The sequence below is a fragment of the Mirounga leonina genome, unplaced genomic scaffold (assembly GCF_011800145.1).
Source record: "Mirounga leonina isolate KUSES-001 unplaced genomic scaffold, KU_Mleo_1.0 Mir_127, whole genome shotgun sequence".
NCBI lineage: Eukaryota > Metazoa > Chordata > Mammalia > Carnivora > Phocidae > Mirounga > Mirounga leonina.
In genome coordinates, this window is record NW_023270316.1 from 22,837,532 (window position 1) to 22,853,262 (window position 15,731).

The window sequence follows — 15,731 nt, forward strand, 5'->3', positions numbered from 1 at the left end:
TTCTTTCTTTCTTTCTTATTTATTTGAGAGAGAGAGCGAGAGCATGAGGGTGGTGCAGAGTAGAGGAAGAGGGAGAAGCAGACTCCCTGCTGAGCAGGGAGCCTGATGTGGGGCTGGATCCCAGGACCCTGAAATCATGATCTGAGCTGAAGGCAGATGCTTAACCGACTGAGCCACCCAGGTACCCCTAAAGCAGATTTCTAAGTAAATATAAACTATACTAAATTGAGGTTAACAGTGGATATCACAAGTTGCTTTGGTTTATTTTTGCATGAACTTAAAATAATTATTAGCAAATTGCATTAATTAGTTACCTTATGATATGTGTTTCTAAACATTTCAGGTGTCCAGTAAATATAAAAATAGAACAATTAACTCCATTGCTGTTGTTATTTATCATACTATTTGAGTGAGATTTATGATAAATCATCAGGAAATTGCCTTCATGTGTTCTGTAGCTCAAAATAAATGAGCACATGATGCTGTTTAGTTGGTTCTTCTTTATAACATTAAAATAACTGAATTTAATCTGCACAAATTTAGTTTATTAAAAATAGATAACAGAAAAATGAGATTTTGAATAATGTCAAGTTATTTGGATGATTATTTCAATTATTCCTCAATTCATTTTTTCCTATAATTCCATGATTATAAAAGTCCTTGAGAAAAAATATTTTAGACAAATATCAGGTCAGTCTCCTAATTTAAATCAAATTAAATATGTCAACTACATTATCCCTATGACTTCTGATAATTTTACTTTAAATATAAATTTGAATTAGAGGACACACGTGAATACACATACTTTACGAGAACTGAAAAATAAATTGAAATACTAGCAGACTGAAAAACAAAACAAAACAGAAAGTGGAAGGTCCAATTGGGATAAGATGTTGATTCCTATTTACCTCTGCCATCATAACCAGTCAAACATATCACGTTAATTCAAAACGATTTAAATTTTGTTTTGAGGTCTAAGAAAAGTGTGGACTGTTTTCCAAACAAACCAAGTAAATTGTGAAAGGGAACTATCTCGAAATGGGATATAAAATAAAAGAGAAAAAATGAGAATGTTAGAACAAATTCTGAGAGCTAAGCAAAAGTTTAAAATAGAGTGGGAAAACTGTTAAAATTTCACAGGCGCAAGAAAATTGCTTTGCATGCTATTTGCTAAGGTTGATTCATGAGTCATCTATATGGTCTAGTTGCAAGCTGAAAAAATTGAAATACCATTCTTGCCATTCAAATAGTTTGCTTTAAAAAAAGCAGACAATTTGAAATTTATCTGAATTGTATGAAGTCAAATAGACATCATTAAAACAAAATGCACTGAGATATTCCTGTAAGAAAAAGAAACCAACTTTTTGAGACAATATTTTCTCATAGTGGTTAATGCAGTCTCTCCGAAGTGCTTAAAGTACCACACGGCTATAACATGACTTAGTCAACAGTAGTGAATGATCTTGAATTAGGAAGTAGAAACTTCCAAAAAGCTCTGATTATTGGAAGTGGAATTTACTCACAGCAACCCTGGGGTCTAATGGTAGTGCTCCCATGAAATAATTATAGTGCTTCCATAACAATAAATTATAAAAGAATATTAGTAAGACAATTTTAGATAAACACTAATTTTTCAGTTAGAGTTGAGTCAGGAAAGAAACCTCTCTGGGTATTTAAACGAGACAACATTTAATGCATTGGTTATTGATGTGGTGGTTGAGAAGCTGAATTAATGTTTGTGAATCAATCCAGTCTAGTCATAGTATGTTTATTCTACTCCTACGGTAGAGGGACAAATGGAAGATGCAGTGTTATAGGAACCCAGGGGCCAAAGTCACCTGCAGAACCTGGATCATGACAGTCCTATCTGGCAGGAACTATGCTATACACTGAATATTTGTGCCCCCCATCTCCACTCATATGTTGAAGCCTAATCCCCAATAGGGTAGTATTTGGAGGTGGGGCATTGGGAGATTATTAGGCCATGAGAGTGGAGCCCTCATGAATGGGATTAGTGCCTTTACAAAATAACTCAGGGAGCTTTTTCACTACTTTTGCTTTTTTGTGAGAACACAGCAAGAAAATAACCATCTATGAACCAGGAAGTGGGCCCTCACTAGACATTGATTCTGCTGGCGTCTTGATCTAGGACTTCGCAGGCTTCAGAACTGTGAGAAATAACTGTTGTTGAAGTCATCCAGTCTATAGTATTTTTGTTATAGGGGACCCAAAAAAACAGACCGCAACCACAGAACTACATAGGCACTGCTAGCGATGCAACCAAAGGTAAAGAAGGAGGGGAGAAATTAACGCGCTCCACCCTTCCTCACACCCTTCCCCAACTTCCCACGCTTAGCTCCCATTGACCAAATCCTGCCAGATGCCCACTGAAATGGGAAGAGGCTATTCATCCTGAGATACAGTGCAGAGCAGGAGAAGGACAAAACTATCCCTGAGGGAACAGAGGCAAAGTCACAGAAGAGATATAAGAAAAACACAATGTATGGAAAGGTGGAGAGAATTTTTAAACAAGGTAGTAAGGGAAAGCCTTTCTGTGCAAAACAGATTAAGGTGATTCGTGGTTTCCCAAATTTTGCTTAATCATTCTTTCATTGTTGGATTAGTTCAAGGTTCTGTTCTTAGAAACTGAACTGTAGATGAACTAAATTTTTGTTTGTTTTATCAATTCCTTCCTGACAGAATAACTGGGTCAGTTTTTTAAGGATCTTCACATATTTCATGAAAGCATTTCCAAAATGTGATTAATCAATTCAAACTTCCAACAATAACATAAACATTTTTTAAACTTCTAAACTTCAAGTGACATGGTATCTTAATTACTGATTTAAATATATACAATTGAGAGCCATACTCCACTCTAAGAATACAAAATATACATATATATTATTCCTGTAAAGAATTGAAGACACTAGAAAAATCAAAGAAATATTGAGAAAACTGGAAGCTCTACCTCTTTCAAGGTCCTAGAATAAGTTGTAGATATGATATTTATCCAGTTCTGATGATACAATTATCTGTAAATGAAAATGTCAAGGGGCAGTCCTCTATAAAATGACATTCCCATGCTTTAATTCTGAACTACTGATAAAATCCACTATAGTAGAGGAGAGCTCTTTGGTATAGGGCACAGAAGAATTAGCTAGAGTCAAAGAATAATGCTACTCAAACTTATCCACTATTTCAATAAAAAGATAATTAATAGAATGTTATTAGTAATTTCTATTAAACCTAATAGTTTTGAATTCTTTCTTATTAGAGGTAGGGGAGGGATTTGGTGAGGCACACATTTATTTCCTTCAGCAGTGACAGTTTTTTTGATTTGTTGGCTCCTGCAGATCTAACCAATAACCACAGTTGACCTTTATCTCAATGTATAGCTCACTGTTCATCCATAGTGAAATGTACCATGTTGGTAATCATTTTCTTTTGAAATCATTTTCATTTGTCAAAAGGGCAGGTTTTAAAAAGCAGGAGCAAATCCCCTTAGGAATACTTAGAGGCTGTATAGACTGTCTTTCATACTATTCAACCTTTTACTTACAAAGGGCTCTTTTAAACTCCAAGTCTCACGCCAACTGCATCAAAGAGAGTGTGAAACAATGCCTTCTGTCAGTCACTTCCTTGCAATGGTTTAAGGGACCTCCCATTATGAGCTGCATGTTTGAAAATAAACCTGCAGAGAGAATGTCACTTATGTAGCTCCCCAAAAGGAACTTCCTAATAAATTGGAATTTATATCATTTGGGTGATATTTATGCCCAAATTGGTGAAGCCACGTGATATATTAATAGGGAAAAAATATGGCAGAAATCCAAAGGACATTTATTGCTCCAATTTCCTAATTCAAAATCCTTTTTGTGTTAATCTTAAATAATCTGTGTAAATCTGTAGTTTCATTTGCACTTCTGGGTCACTTTTCTACTTCTCTATAAATTTGACATTTATTATCCTATTTTATGTAGATATAAAGTTTATTCTGTCTGTGAAAATAAAGGCAATTACTTGGCAGGGGGTATCTCACTATTAGGAAAGAAAGTGATGGGAGATAAAACTCTCTTTGGGTTAGGGAAATCTACTATATATACTGTCTCTTTTAAATTGATTAAGCACAACAACAACAAAAAATAAAGATGGAAATAGAAAAGCCATCCCTCAGATATTGTGTTCTTCCTCATGTTCACCTAGAACAATACCAATTTTACTTGTTTTAATTAATTTACTTGTCAGATTAAGGAGAGTCTGAAGTCTCCAAGCTATGATTGAGGATTCTTTCTTGTACCTAGCAGGATCAAGACTGAGATGGACTTTCAGTTAGAAGCAGAGTAATATGTACAAATCAAGTTATGAAATCAAAATGATTAAGGCAAATGTGGGGAGTGGAGACAGGGGGACAGTTTAGGATAGAGTACAAAAGGATTATGATATGGGCAAAACAGAAAGTGATCTATGTGAATTTTTAGACTTGAGCCCAATGACTGAGATCAGATTCTAGCTCAATAGTTAGTGTGAATTACAACCATTAAATGCTTTGCAATGAGGTATACGATGTGTTGTTAGTGATCCATAAATGTGACATATGAATAGGTCAGAATTATTATACTTGGAACTTCGGCTAAAATTTTTGAAAATAATTTTTGAAATCACTATCTAGAAATAGAAAACAGATTTACAATTAATGTATGGAATCAGACCAGTTTAATGGAATTTGTAAGTCAATAATAGCTTTGTTTGGAGTGAAGTACAATCACCCAAGGCTAGAGTTTGTTCATAAAGATCATATAAGATAAAGGCACACTCTATCTCTACAAAACTACAGTCAACATAGAAAAGAGAAAAACCTACATAGAAAACAGAAAAATATAATATCTTTTAACAACTGATATATAAAAAGTGTATGGTAAAAGCATAGTTGCCAAGAGAATAATCCTATTTTGATCAGGCATTCTCAAAGAACATTTGAGCAGACACTCAGTAGTTTACTCCCCCTATACTCATCCAATATAGGCCAAATTGCAACAATACATTAGAAGTTATTTACTGAGCTTTCTAACTAATCCCACTTAGATGGGGCACTACATCAATCCAGATTATATTGAATTTTATTTTAAATTCATCATGCTTAAGTGAACCATCAGTGTCATATTTCAAAATATTTAGATGTAATCAGCAAACTTATTTATATGTAGATGTTTTAGTTGTGAATAAATTATCCTGATCAAAAAAATATAAATCCTATGTATGTGATACTAATTATATTTCTGCAGAGTAATTATTCATTTTTTATTCATATATTTATAAATTCATTCTAAAATATTTATTAGGCAGCTATAATATTACAAACGTTCTCTACAAGCTGGGTACAAAAGAGAAATTGTCCTTGATTCCTATGGAATTTATGTATAAAGTGCATAACATAGATAAAAATAGATGTATACAAAATGCACTTTTTGAAATAGCTGTATTAAAAAATGCACTTTCATGCAAGTGACAAGGGAAAATTGTCTCTCAAAAACATCCATCCATTGTTCCTAAAATGTCTTGGCTTTAGGTAAATTATCCATGAATATGCTGTTCTGAGTAATATGTCCAAAGAAGCTGAGATCAAATCCATTCAATTTGCTCATGCAGTATTAAATAAGGGAAATATCCAATAGGACTACAAGAAATAGGATGAGGCCACCCTGCAATATGGACTTCAACTTTACCCCTCATGTAGAGTTGCTTAATTTAGCAAATAAAAATACAGTATATCCAGCTAATTTGAATTTTACATAAACAGTCATTTAATATTAGTATGTCCCACACATTATACAGGGAACATCTATGTGAAAAAAATTATTTATTGTTTATCTGATATTCCAAATTTAAATGAATGCCCTGTATTTTATCCAGCTAGCTTACCTCCAGCATCTCCAAACTAAACTAGCTGAACAAATCACATACCATCTGGATCTACCTTTGAAATCAAAGTGGCTTTTTTTTTTTTTTTTAAGTTTTTAAATTGATCTTTACCTTGGTCCAAGGCATTAATCCAGGTACAGAAGGATATGTTAGCAATGCACGGGCTTTTCCTTGGTCCACAAAGAAATCTGGGGAAATTCTATCACCATTACAATCATTGAACAGAGAATTGAGATTAACCTGAATGACTTCCATGGTCAAGGTGAGATCATTAATCACTTCAGCCAAAGAAAGGAACACATTTCTTACTACATTTTTTTTTTTTAACAGAAATCACTCCCATGGTAGGAATAACTGCCAGCAGAATGCACATTACAAAAAAAAGTCAGTTATCATTCCAGGAAGCTTCCTAGAGTAACTAAAAGTAGTACCATTTTGGAGAGATCTCCATATTCATCTGAGATTCTACTGTGATGACTCTTTCAACACTTAAGGTCTCTTATGACCACTCCTAAGGTGCAGGTTACCATGTTTTCAGGAAGGAGAGAGGTTTACCTCATTCCATATAAGAAATACATGCCCAGCAGTATTCATGCCACCCCTGAAATGAGAAAGTCAGTCTCAATTCTGAGAACCCCCAAAGTGTTAACTAGTCATACAAGGTTCACAGATCATCCAAAGCAACCTTCTAAAAGATGGTAGGCTTTAGGCTTCCCAGTTTAGTTTTAATAATTGAGTCTAGTTTTTGGTTTTAAAAGGAATGTACAACCCATCTTGTTTTTCCACGTACTCAGCCAGGTGATATTTGTTTGTCCAATGGGCTTACATACAGAAGATTGACTTGATAAATGTTTGGGTAGAGGAGTAAGAACTAGAGCCATCATTTTTTGTTTCTAAAAGTCTTCTTGAGAAGGTTAGGTGAACAGTAATCAAGTGCTGATCAGAGCAGTCTGACAAATGATGGGAAAATTAGAGGCCATTTAAATTTAAGGTTCAGGAAGCATATTGGAGAAATTGCTCCAGTATGTTTGTTTTCCTTAATGAGGAAGGGGCAACACTGAAATACAAAGAACACCTGTATCTCCCAGGTTCTGAGGGATTGACTTCCCACTGACAAGGTTGTTGTTCTCACTCTACAGTCATGAAATTGATTTGTCTCATTCAAGTAGCTAAAACTTTACTTTTCCCCCCAGTCATCCCCTACTTGCATCTAGACCTTTAGTTTGGATGGATCAATTGCAATTATTTGGAAGGGCATTTTTATAGAACTATAGAGGTCCATTATGGCCATTGTAGGAAAAGGATATGGTGAGAAATACACTCAAACAAAATGTAATGTTTACGACCTAAAAACATGTTAATCTAATAAAACAATCAAGGAGCAGAATCGGAATTATGTTTGGATCTTCTAGGTCCCTTTTTGGCCAGGCTGCCACCAGTAAGATGCAGCACCCAGGCAAGTCTGAGGTTAGTGTTAAGGGAAAGATCAATTATGCCTTGGCTGACCATGATGAAATCCCAAGTTTCCAAAATTGGTTTACATAATTCATCTAATCTTGTTCCAATCATTATCTAGGAAGAGGCCTAGAAATTATTTATTTCTGTGCACATCTAAATTAAATGACTGAACAGCTTTATTTGGATGTGTAGACAAGGAAAGAGGTAAAGGAGTCCAAATCAGAAATCATTTATGTGACTTGAGATTGTAAAAAGCATGAGAGCTTCCTTAAAAACCGTGACTGCCAGTCCATTGTTGAGTAGTTTTTGCAATGAAAGACATATCCTTGTCAGACTGAAAATGGTAGTGATTGCTGAAAACATATGACTCATTAGTTTCAAGAGCTATAATGATGTGTTAGAGTTGGCTGGTCAGACTAGAACCATAACATTATAACTTAAAAATGGGTCTACATCAGGGGAAGATGGCAGAGTAGGAAGGTCCTAAGATTACCTTGTCCCTGGGATACAACTAGGTAACATCCACAACAGTGTAAATAACCTAGAAAATGACCCCAAAACTGGCAGAACAGACTCTCCACAGATAAATAGAGAGAAGAGGATATAAAGGTAAGACACATTTGGGGGCTAAGTGGACATGTGGGAATGTCTTCAGGAGGGATGCCACAAGTGCAGAGAGGGGAGACAAACGGACCCTCACACCAAGCACCCCAGGCACAGGGAATCCACACAGGGAAGATGAATCCACATAACATTTGATTTTGAGAAGCAGGGGCGCCTAATGTCATGAGTTATTAAAATCAGTGGGGCTTGACACCTGGTACTTTAAAAGTCAGTGGGCTCTGCTCTGGGAGAACCAGGAAGGTGATAGGAAACTGAGTTCCTGCCCTTAAAGAGACAGTACAACAAACAGCCCCATGGAGATAGAGCACTGAAGCAGTAGTTAGAAAATATTTGGGATATACTGGAGAAAGATTTCTTTACTAATCTCAGAGCCTGTGCTGGAGGGGCAGGAATCATTGCGAGACTTCTGCAATGACAAAAAAGCTGGTGGGCACCATTGCTCTTCCCAACCCTCCCCCCCACCCCGCCTAAACACACTAACACCTGCTGGAACCAACACAACATGAGTTACCTAATTTGCCAACAGTGCACCTCATCCCTGTGTTCTCTAATAAACATAGATGCAAAAATCCTCAACAAAATATTAGCAAATTGAATTTGACAATACATTAAAAAAATCATTCATCATGATCAAGTGGGATTTATTCTTGGGATGCAAGGGTGGTTCAATATTCACAAATCAATTAATGTGATACATCACATCAAGAAGAGAAAGGATTAAAACCATATGATCATTTCAATAGATGCAGAGAAAGCATCTGACAAAGTATAACATCCATTCATCATAAAAATCCTCAACAAACTAAACTTAGAAGAAACATATCTCAACATAATAAAGGCTATATATGAAAAACCCACAGCTAACATCGTACTCAAAGGTGAAAAACTGAGAAATTTTTCCTTGAATCAGGAACATGACAAGGATGTCTACTCTCACTACTCTTATTCAACATAGTACTGGAAGTCCTAGCCACAGTAATTAGACAGGAAAAATAAATAAAAGGCATCCAAATTGGTAAAGAAGTAAAACTTTCACTATTTCCAGATGTCTTGATGCCTTATATAGAAATGACTCCACCAAAAAACTACTAGGACTAATAAATGAATCCAGTAAAGTCACAGGATACCCAGAAATCAGTAGCGCTTCTATACACTAACAACAAAGTCACATTAAGTGAAATTTAAAAAACAACATCATTTACAATTGCACCAAATAATAATATATCTAGAAATAAACTTAGCCAAAGAGATGAAAGATCTGCACTCTAAAAACAATAAAAGATTGATGAAGGAAATTGAAAATGACACAAACAAATGGAAAGATATTCAATGCTCATGAACTGGAAGAACAATTATTAAAATATCCATACTATTTAATGCAAACTACAGATTTAATGCAATCCTTATCAAAATACAAACAGCATTTTTCACAGAACTAGAACAAATAATCCTAAAATTTGTATAGAACCACAAAAGACCCTGAATAGCCAAAGCAGTCTTGAAAAAGGACAAAAATAGAGGTATTACAATCCAGGATTTCAAGATATTCAATAAAGCAGTAGTAATTAAACAATATGGTACTGGCACAAAAAATAGGAACATAAATCAATGTGAGAGAATAGAAAGCCAAGGAATATACCCACAATTATATAGTAATTAATCTTCAACACAGGAGTCAAGAATATGGAATGGGGAAAAGACAGTCTCTTCAACAAATGGTGTTGGGAAACTGGATGGCTATATGCAAAAGAATGATACTAAATAACTTCTTTATACCATCCACAAAAGCAAACTCAAAATAGTTTAAGGACCTAAATGTGAGACCTGAAATAATAAAAAAACCTAGAAGAGGGCATAGGCAGCAACTTCCCTGACATTTGCCATAGCAATATTTTTCTTGATATGTCTCCAGAGGCAAGAGAAACAAAAGCAAAAGTAAACTATTGGGAGTATTTCAAAATAAAAAGGCTCTGCACAGCAAAGGAAACAATCAACAAAACTAAAAAGCAAAAGACTGAATAGAATATATTTGCAAATGACATATCCAATAAAGGGTTGGTACCAAAATATATAAAGAACTTATACAACTCAACACTAAAAAACAAACAAAACAAAACAAAAAACCCAATCCTATTAAAAAATGAGAAGGTATAAATAGCCATTTCTCCAAAGAAGGCATACAGATGGCCAAGAGACATATGAAAAGATGATTAACCTCACTCATTACCAGGGAAATGCAAATTAAAACCACAATGAGATATTACTTCATGCCTGTCAGAATGGCTAAAATAAAAGACACAAGAAACAACAAGTGTTGGTGAGGATGTGGAGAAAAAGGAATTCTCATTCACTTTTGGTGGGAATGCCAACTGATGCAGCCACTGTGGAAAACAGCATGGAGGTTTCTTAAAAAATTAAAAATAGAATTACTCTATGATCCAGTAGTTCCACTCCTGGGAATTTACCCAAAAAATATGAAAACATTAATTCAAAATGATATATGCACCCTTATGTTCACTGTGGCATTATTTACAGTATTCAAATTATGAAAGCAGTCTAAGTGTCCATCAATAGCTGAATGGATAAAGAAGTGGTATATATATGTGTATTTATATATATGTATACATATATATGTGTGTATATATATATATATATACACATATATATAATTAAATATTCCTCAGCCATGAAAAAGAAAGAAATTTTGCCATTTGCAACAATATGGATGGATCTACAGAGTATAATGTTAAATAAAATAAGTCAGTCAGAGAAAGACAAATATGGTATGATTTCACTCATATGTAGAATTTAAGAAACAATAAAAATGAAGAAAAAATGAGACAAACTAAAAACCAGACACTTAACTATAGAGAACAAAGTGATGGTTACCAGAGGGGAGGGGGTAGGAGAATGGATGAAATAGGTGAAGGGGATTAGGAGTGCACTTGTCTTGACGAGCACTGAGTAATGTATGGAATTGTTGAATCACTATCTTGTACAGCTGAAACTAACATAACACCGTATGTTACCTACAGTGGAATTAAAATGAAACAATAACAAAAAGTGTGTCTACACCAATGATCTTCAAGAAGGGGTCAAGTTCTGATGAAGTTTATCTGCCATGAGTGGACAGAGGCCATATCCCATACATTATGGCCTCCTGAATTTGTCTATACTTCTGAAATATGGTAACCCACAGGAAAATGAGAAACCTATTCAATGTTATCTAAATGATTCTTACAGTCAGCCCTCCACCCTGAAAAACTTGAGAAATATAAAATTAAATATTATCATAACAATGTAGCAGCAAATGTGCCAGATTAAGATGGAGTCTTCAAGTCAACTTCTGGCAGGAGTTCCAATGGTAGATGGTAGATCCTTCACCAAAAACAGTCTGTGTGTGTGTGTGTGTGTGTGTGCCCAATTTATGATGGTGGATCTGTTTCTACGTCTCATACAATGGTGGATCAAAACAGTAATGTAGCCATCTGAGTAACAGAGGTTCAATCCTTAGCTTCTGACCAATGTGGTAACAGAGAAGGGGCTCTTGTTTTGGGAATGGATAAGAATAAAACAGATGGTTATATTAGCAGCCACACTTTGTTTCCAGTCTGTGGTCCCAAATACAAGTAACATTAATCTGCCAGGCAATCTGTAGCTTTCCAAGAGGCAGACCAAATGGTTAAAAACGTATCTACAGGCCAAAAGTCAGTAAAAACATAACAAGTTTTTCAAGGGGGTAATTTTTAGAGCTACAAAAATGCTTTTGAGTTCTGCCCACCATGGAAAGTGATCATACTCATTTTATTGTCCGCAGAACTGGCCCTGTGGTTAAATATCCACAGCAGCCTAGTGGACAAAATCAGGTTTCAATTTAAGCAAACTGGCAGTGTATCAGAGAGGCATTTAAAGAACTTCTGTGAATCAAGGGATCCTTTGATTAAAAAGCTTTGCTTCCTGTAGTATAAAATTTTCTCCAGAGAGATAGCCATTTTTTTCATGTGAAGCCAATACTAGTGGGCTGCTCACTGTTCTACCAAGTCAACTTTTGATGATTTCTGTCTATGGAAAACTTTACATGAGGCAACAAGGTAACTGAAATGATTGTTTCAGTTTGGAGAGTCCCTTGACTGAACAGCTGTCACATATTGCTTTCTCACTGGGGTTGTGGGGTTTGTGCCCTTTGGGTGATTTGGGATTGGATCACACAGTAATTTGTTTGAAGACACCACCTTATTCTGGGCCATTGGCTGCCACATTGTCATGACAACCTTTGTTAAATTTTCACCTGGTTATAATACACAAGGAAGGTAAGTTTTTTAGGGTGAAGGGATAAGAATTATTTAGATTCTTTTATTTAGATTCTTTTGGATCAATTTCTCATTCTTTTATGGGACACATTTTTGTCAGAAGTATAGACTCCGTGCTTCATCAGTGAGTTCACACAAGGGTTTTTCTATCACAGAAAACTGTCCCTGAGAGGATCAAAACTCTCTGGCAAGTACCCATTAACAATACTCTGAGATTTTTTTACTGTTACTTCCAAATGGATCCAAATTTGGAATGTTAGACCAGAGAAGGCTTTGAACCAGAAAATGTCCCTGATGTTGCTATTTTTTTTTTTACATGTACTATGTACTGTGATTTCATGCCATGTTAATCAAAATTTATTTTCATTTAATAAATAGAAAACAAATAATTCAGCCTATGTTAAAAAAAGAAAAAAGTAGTCTTCTAGGATATTAAACAAGTTACAAGAATAATTTTCATTTTAGTAAAGCAGGGCTCAGAAGGAGTCTTTAATGCACCTAAATCTGTAACTCCTGCTTCTGGGTTTAAATTATGAATGCAGAAATCCTGACATACAAGCATGGATCAAGTATCCCTCTATTTTTCTCAGAAATAAAAAGAGAGACAGAGAGGAAACATAGATGCCAGGCAAGCACCCCTTTACTTTAATCAATCATCCTTACAGAAAGGATGAAGAGATACTCCAGTAGTGTCTATTATATTAATATTAGTCTAATGTAGAGCAAATTAGAATGAGTAGAAAAGCAAAAAATCTATATGATCAGAAGTATTCTATGAAATAAACAGATAGGTATTTTTTAAGTAAGGGTTTCAGTTATCTCTCAGCTATTCCAAAAACACAGCTTGTTTTAAAAGTATATGTATTAGTAAAAGAAATATGTCTGCAAACTATATTCAAAGACCAGTATAGGTGGTTAAATGACTAAACATCCATGATCTTAGGATGCCCTCATGCTGCCACTGAATCAATTGCAATGTCTACATTTCTATTTCAGATGACACTATTCCAAATTTATGAACAAAGAACCAATTTACTTAAATAAAATTATTTTGTCTTCACTGATGAATTTTATCTTAATTTTTCAAATTTCAATATATCTATCAGTATTTTTCTATGTCTACATAGACCTACAATAAGCATTGTTTTTCTTTACGTTGGTCAAAATATTGATAATTATTATGCAAATATACTCTTATAATCCTTGTAAGAGGCAACCAAATTGAATATTGATTCTGGGACTATACTATCTAAGTACAAGTTTTTTCTTCTTTGCTAATATGTTTCTTTAGACAATATATTTTATCTCTTTGTGCCTGAGTTTCTTCATCTATAAACTAGGATAATAATGGTACCTATCTTAAAAGTGTATGTTAGGTATTGATTTTGTTTCTTTAAAAGTTCATTATAGAGTAATTCTTTTATTTCCTGAAGAACTTTGTCTAGTTTGTAATTATTAGAAATGGAATCAGTTTTCTCCGTATGTGTGCATAGCAAGTCTTTTTATTCTTTTTATTTAATCATGAAGATTAAACATTATAATGTATAACTCTTTAGGTTCCTTGAGGAGAGATGTATTTATTTAGATTGATAATTGATTTAATCTCCCAGAGGGCATAGCACAGCACTGGATTCATTTGTTGGATTTTAAGAAATCTTTGAAATTTACTTTATAGGTCTTCCTCAGCTTATGATGGAGTTACATCCCAATAAAACCATCATAAGTTGCAAATATCATTGAGTCAAAAATGCATTTAATACACTCAACTTACTGAACACCAGAGCTTAGCTTAGCCTACCATAAATGTGCTCAAAACATTTCTATCAGCATAAAGTTGGGCAAAATCATCTGACACAAGGCCTATTTGATAATAAAGTGTTGAATACCTCATGTAATTTGTTGAATAATGTACTAAAAGTGAAAAACAGAATGGTTGTATGGATACAGAATGGTTCTAAGTGCACCAGTTGTTTACCCTCGTGATCTCATGGCTACTGGGGCTTCAGTTTCCCGCTGCTGGCCAGCATCAGGAGAGAAAATATTGAGAGTATTGTACCACCTATTGCTAGCCCTAGGGAAGATCCAAATTGAAAATTCCAAGTATAATTTCTACAAAATCTGAATTGTTTTCATAGCAGTGTAAGGTCAAAAAATCGTAAGTGGAACCATTGTAAGTCAGGAAGCATCTGTACTATGTTTGTTATCAAGTGAAGCATTTACAAGGACGCAAACATAGACATTCATTAAAAAAAAGTACTTGTTTGAGTTCTTGCTTTTCAATTCTTTGGGGTGTATGTCTAGAAGTGGGATTGCTGGGTCATATGGTAAAATTTTTAAGGAAACACAAAACAGCCTTCTGCAACACTTGTATCATTTTACATTATCACCAACAATGTGTGAGGGTTCCAGTTTCTCTGCACCCTCACCATCAATTGTGATTTTCATTGTTTTGATGATAGCCATCCTAGTGGGTGTTAAGGGGTATCTCATTGTGTTTTTGACTAAGTATTTATTTTTGAACAACCACATGGTCCTCTGAAAAGGGTAATGACCCTCAAGTAAAAATAACCCTGCTTAGCAGATTTTCAGGATACAATTATCTCAGGGTAGGAAATAAATATGGTTTCAAAGGTGACTCATCAGAAAATGTGCAAAGGTAATTCTCTTCCATCTTGAGAAATTTTGTTATTTATTATGAATTATAATTTGTCTTAATTGTATAGTTTTTGTTTTTATAGATTGGTTTTCACATACTAAGTATTTCACAATGGCTATAAATATTTTGGGCATTACAACTTACAGCTTTTTTCAAGATGGTTGTGGTATATGTTGAGGAAAGATGTTGTATTCAAAAGGGAATATGTATGGGGTCTCGCATGCCCCAATTCCCTTTATCACCAGTGTGCTACCATAGACAAATGTTTAGCATGCTTATTTTTGGCTTTAAAAAAGCAGCAGCAGAAAACATAGCTGTCCTGTTAAACTACCCCTTGCTACCATCATCCTTTCCTCTAAACCTTTTTTTGCAAATCTATATTAAAAACCAAACATTTATTTTTGTGAATATAATTTAAAATTTAGCATTGAAAAATAGAACTCAATGTTATCTTTTCACTGAAGACAGAGATGTTTAGATTTGATTTTTACATTAATAATATGAATTAAAATAACAAAATCAATTTTTTTAAAAGTGTGCTAATTTGTGTTCATTTAGAGATTCCCAAGGCATATCTTTCATAACTTAATTTCCGAACAAAAATTTCCAACTTCAGTTGGCTGATAACAGAGAGAAAAGCATTATTGAAATGAGCTGATACCTTTAGAGCCTTAAACATATTCTTAGAGTGATTTTTAAATGGGACTATGAATTTTAACATTAATTACTTTTTTAATATCTAAGTTTTTATCCATATAACA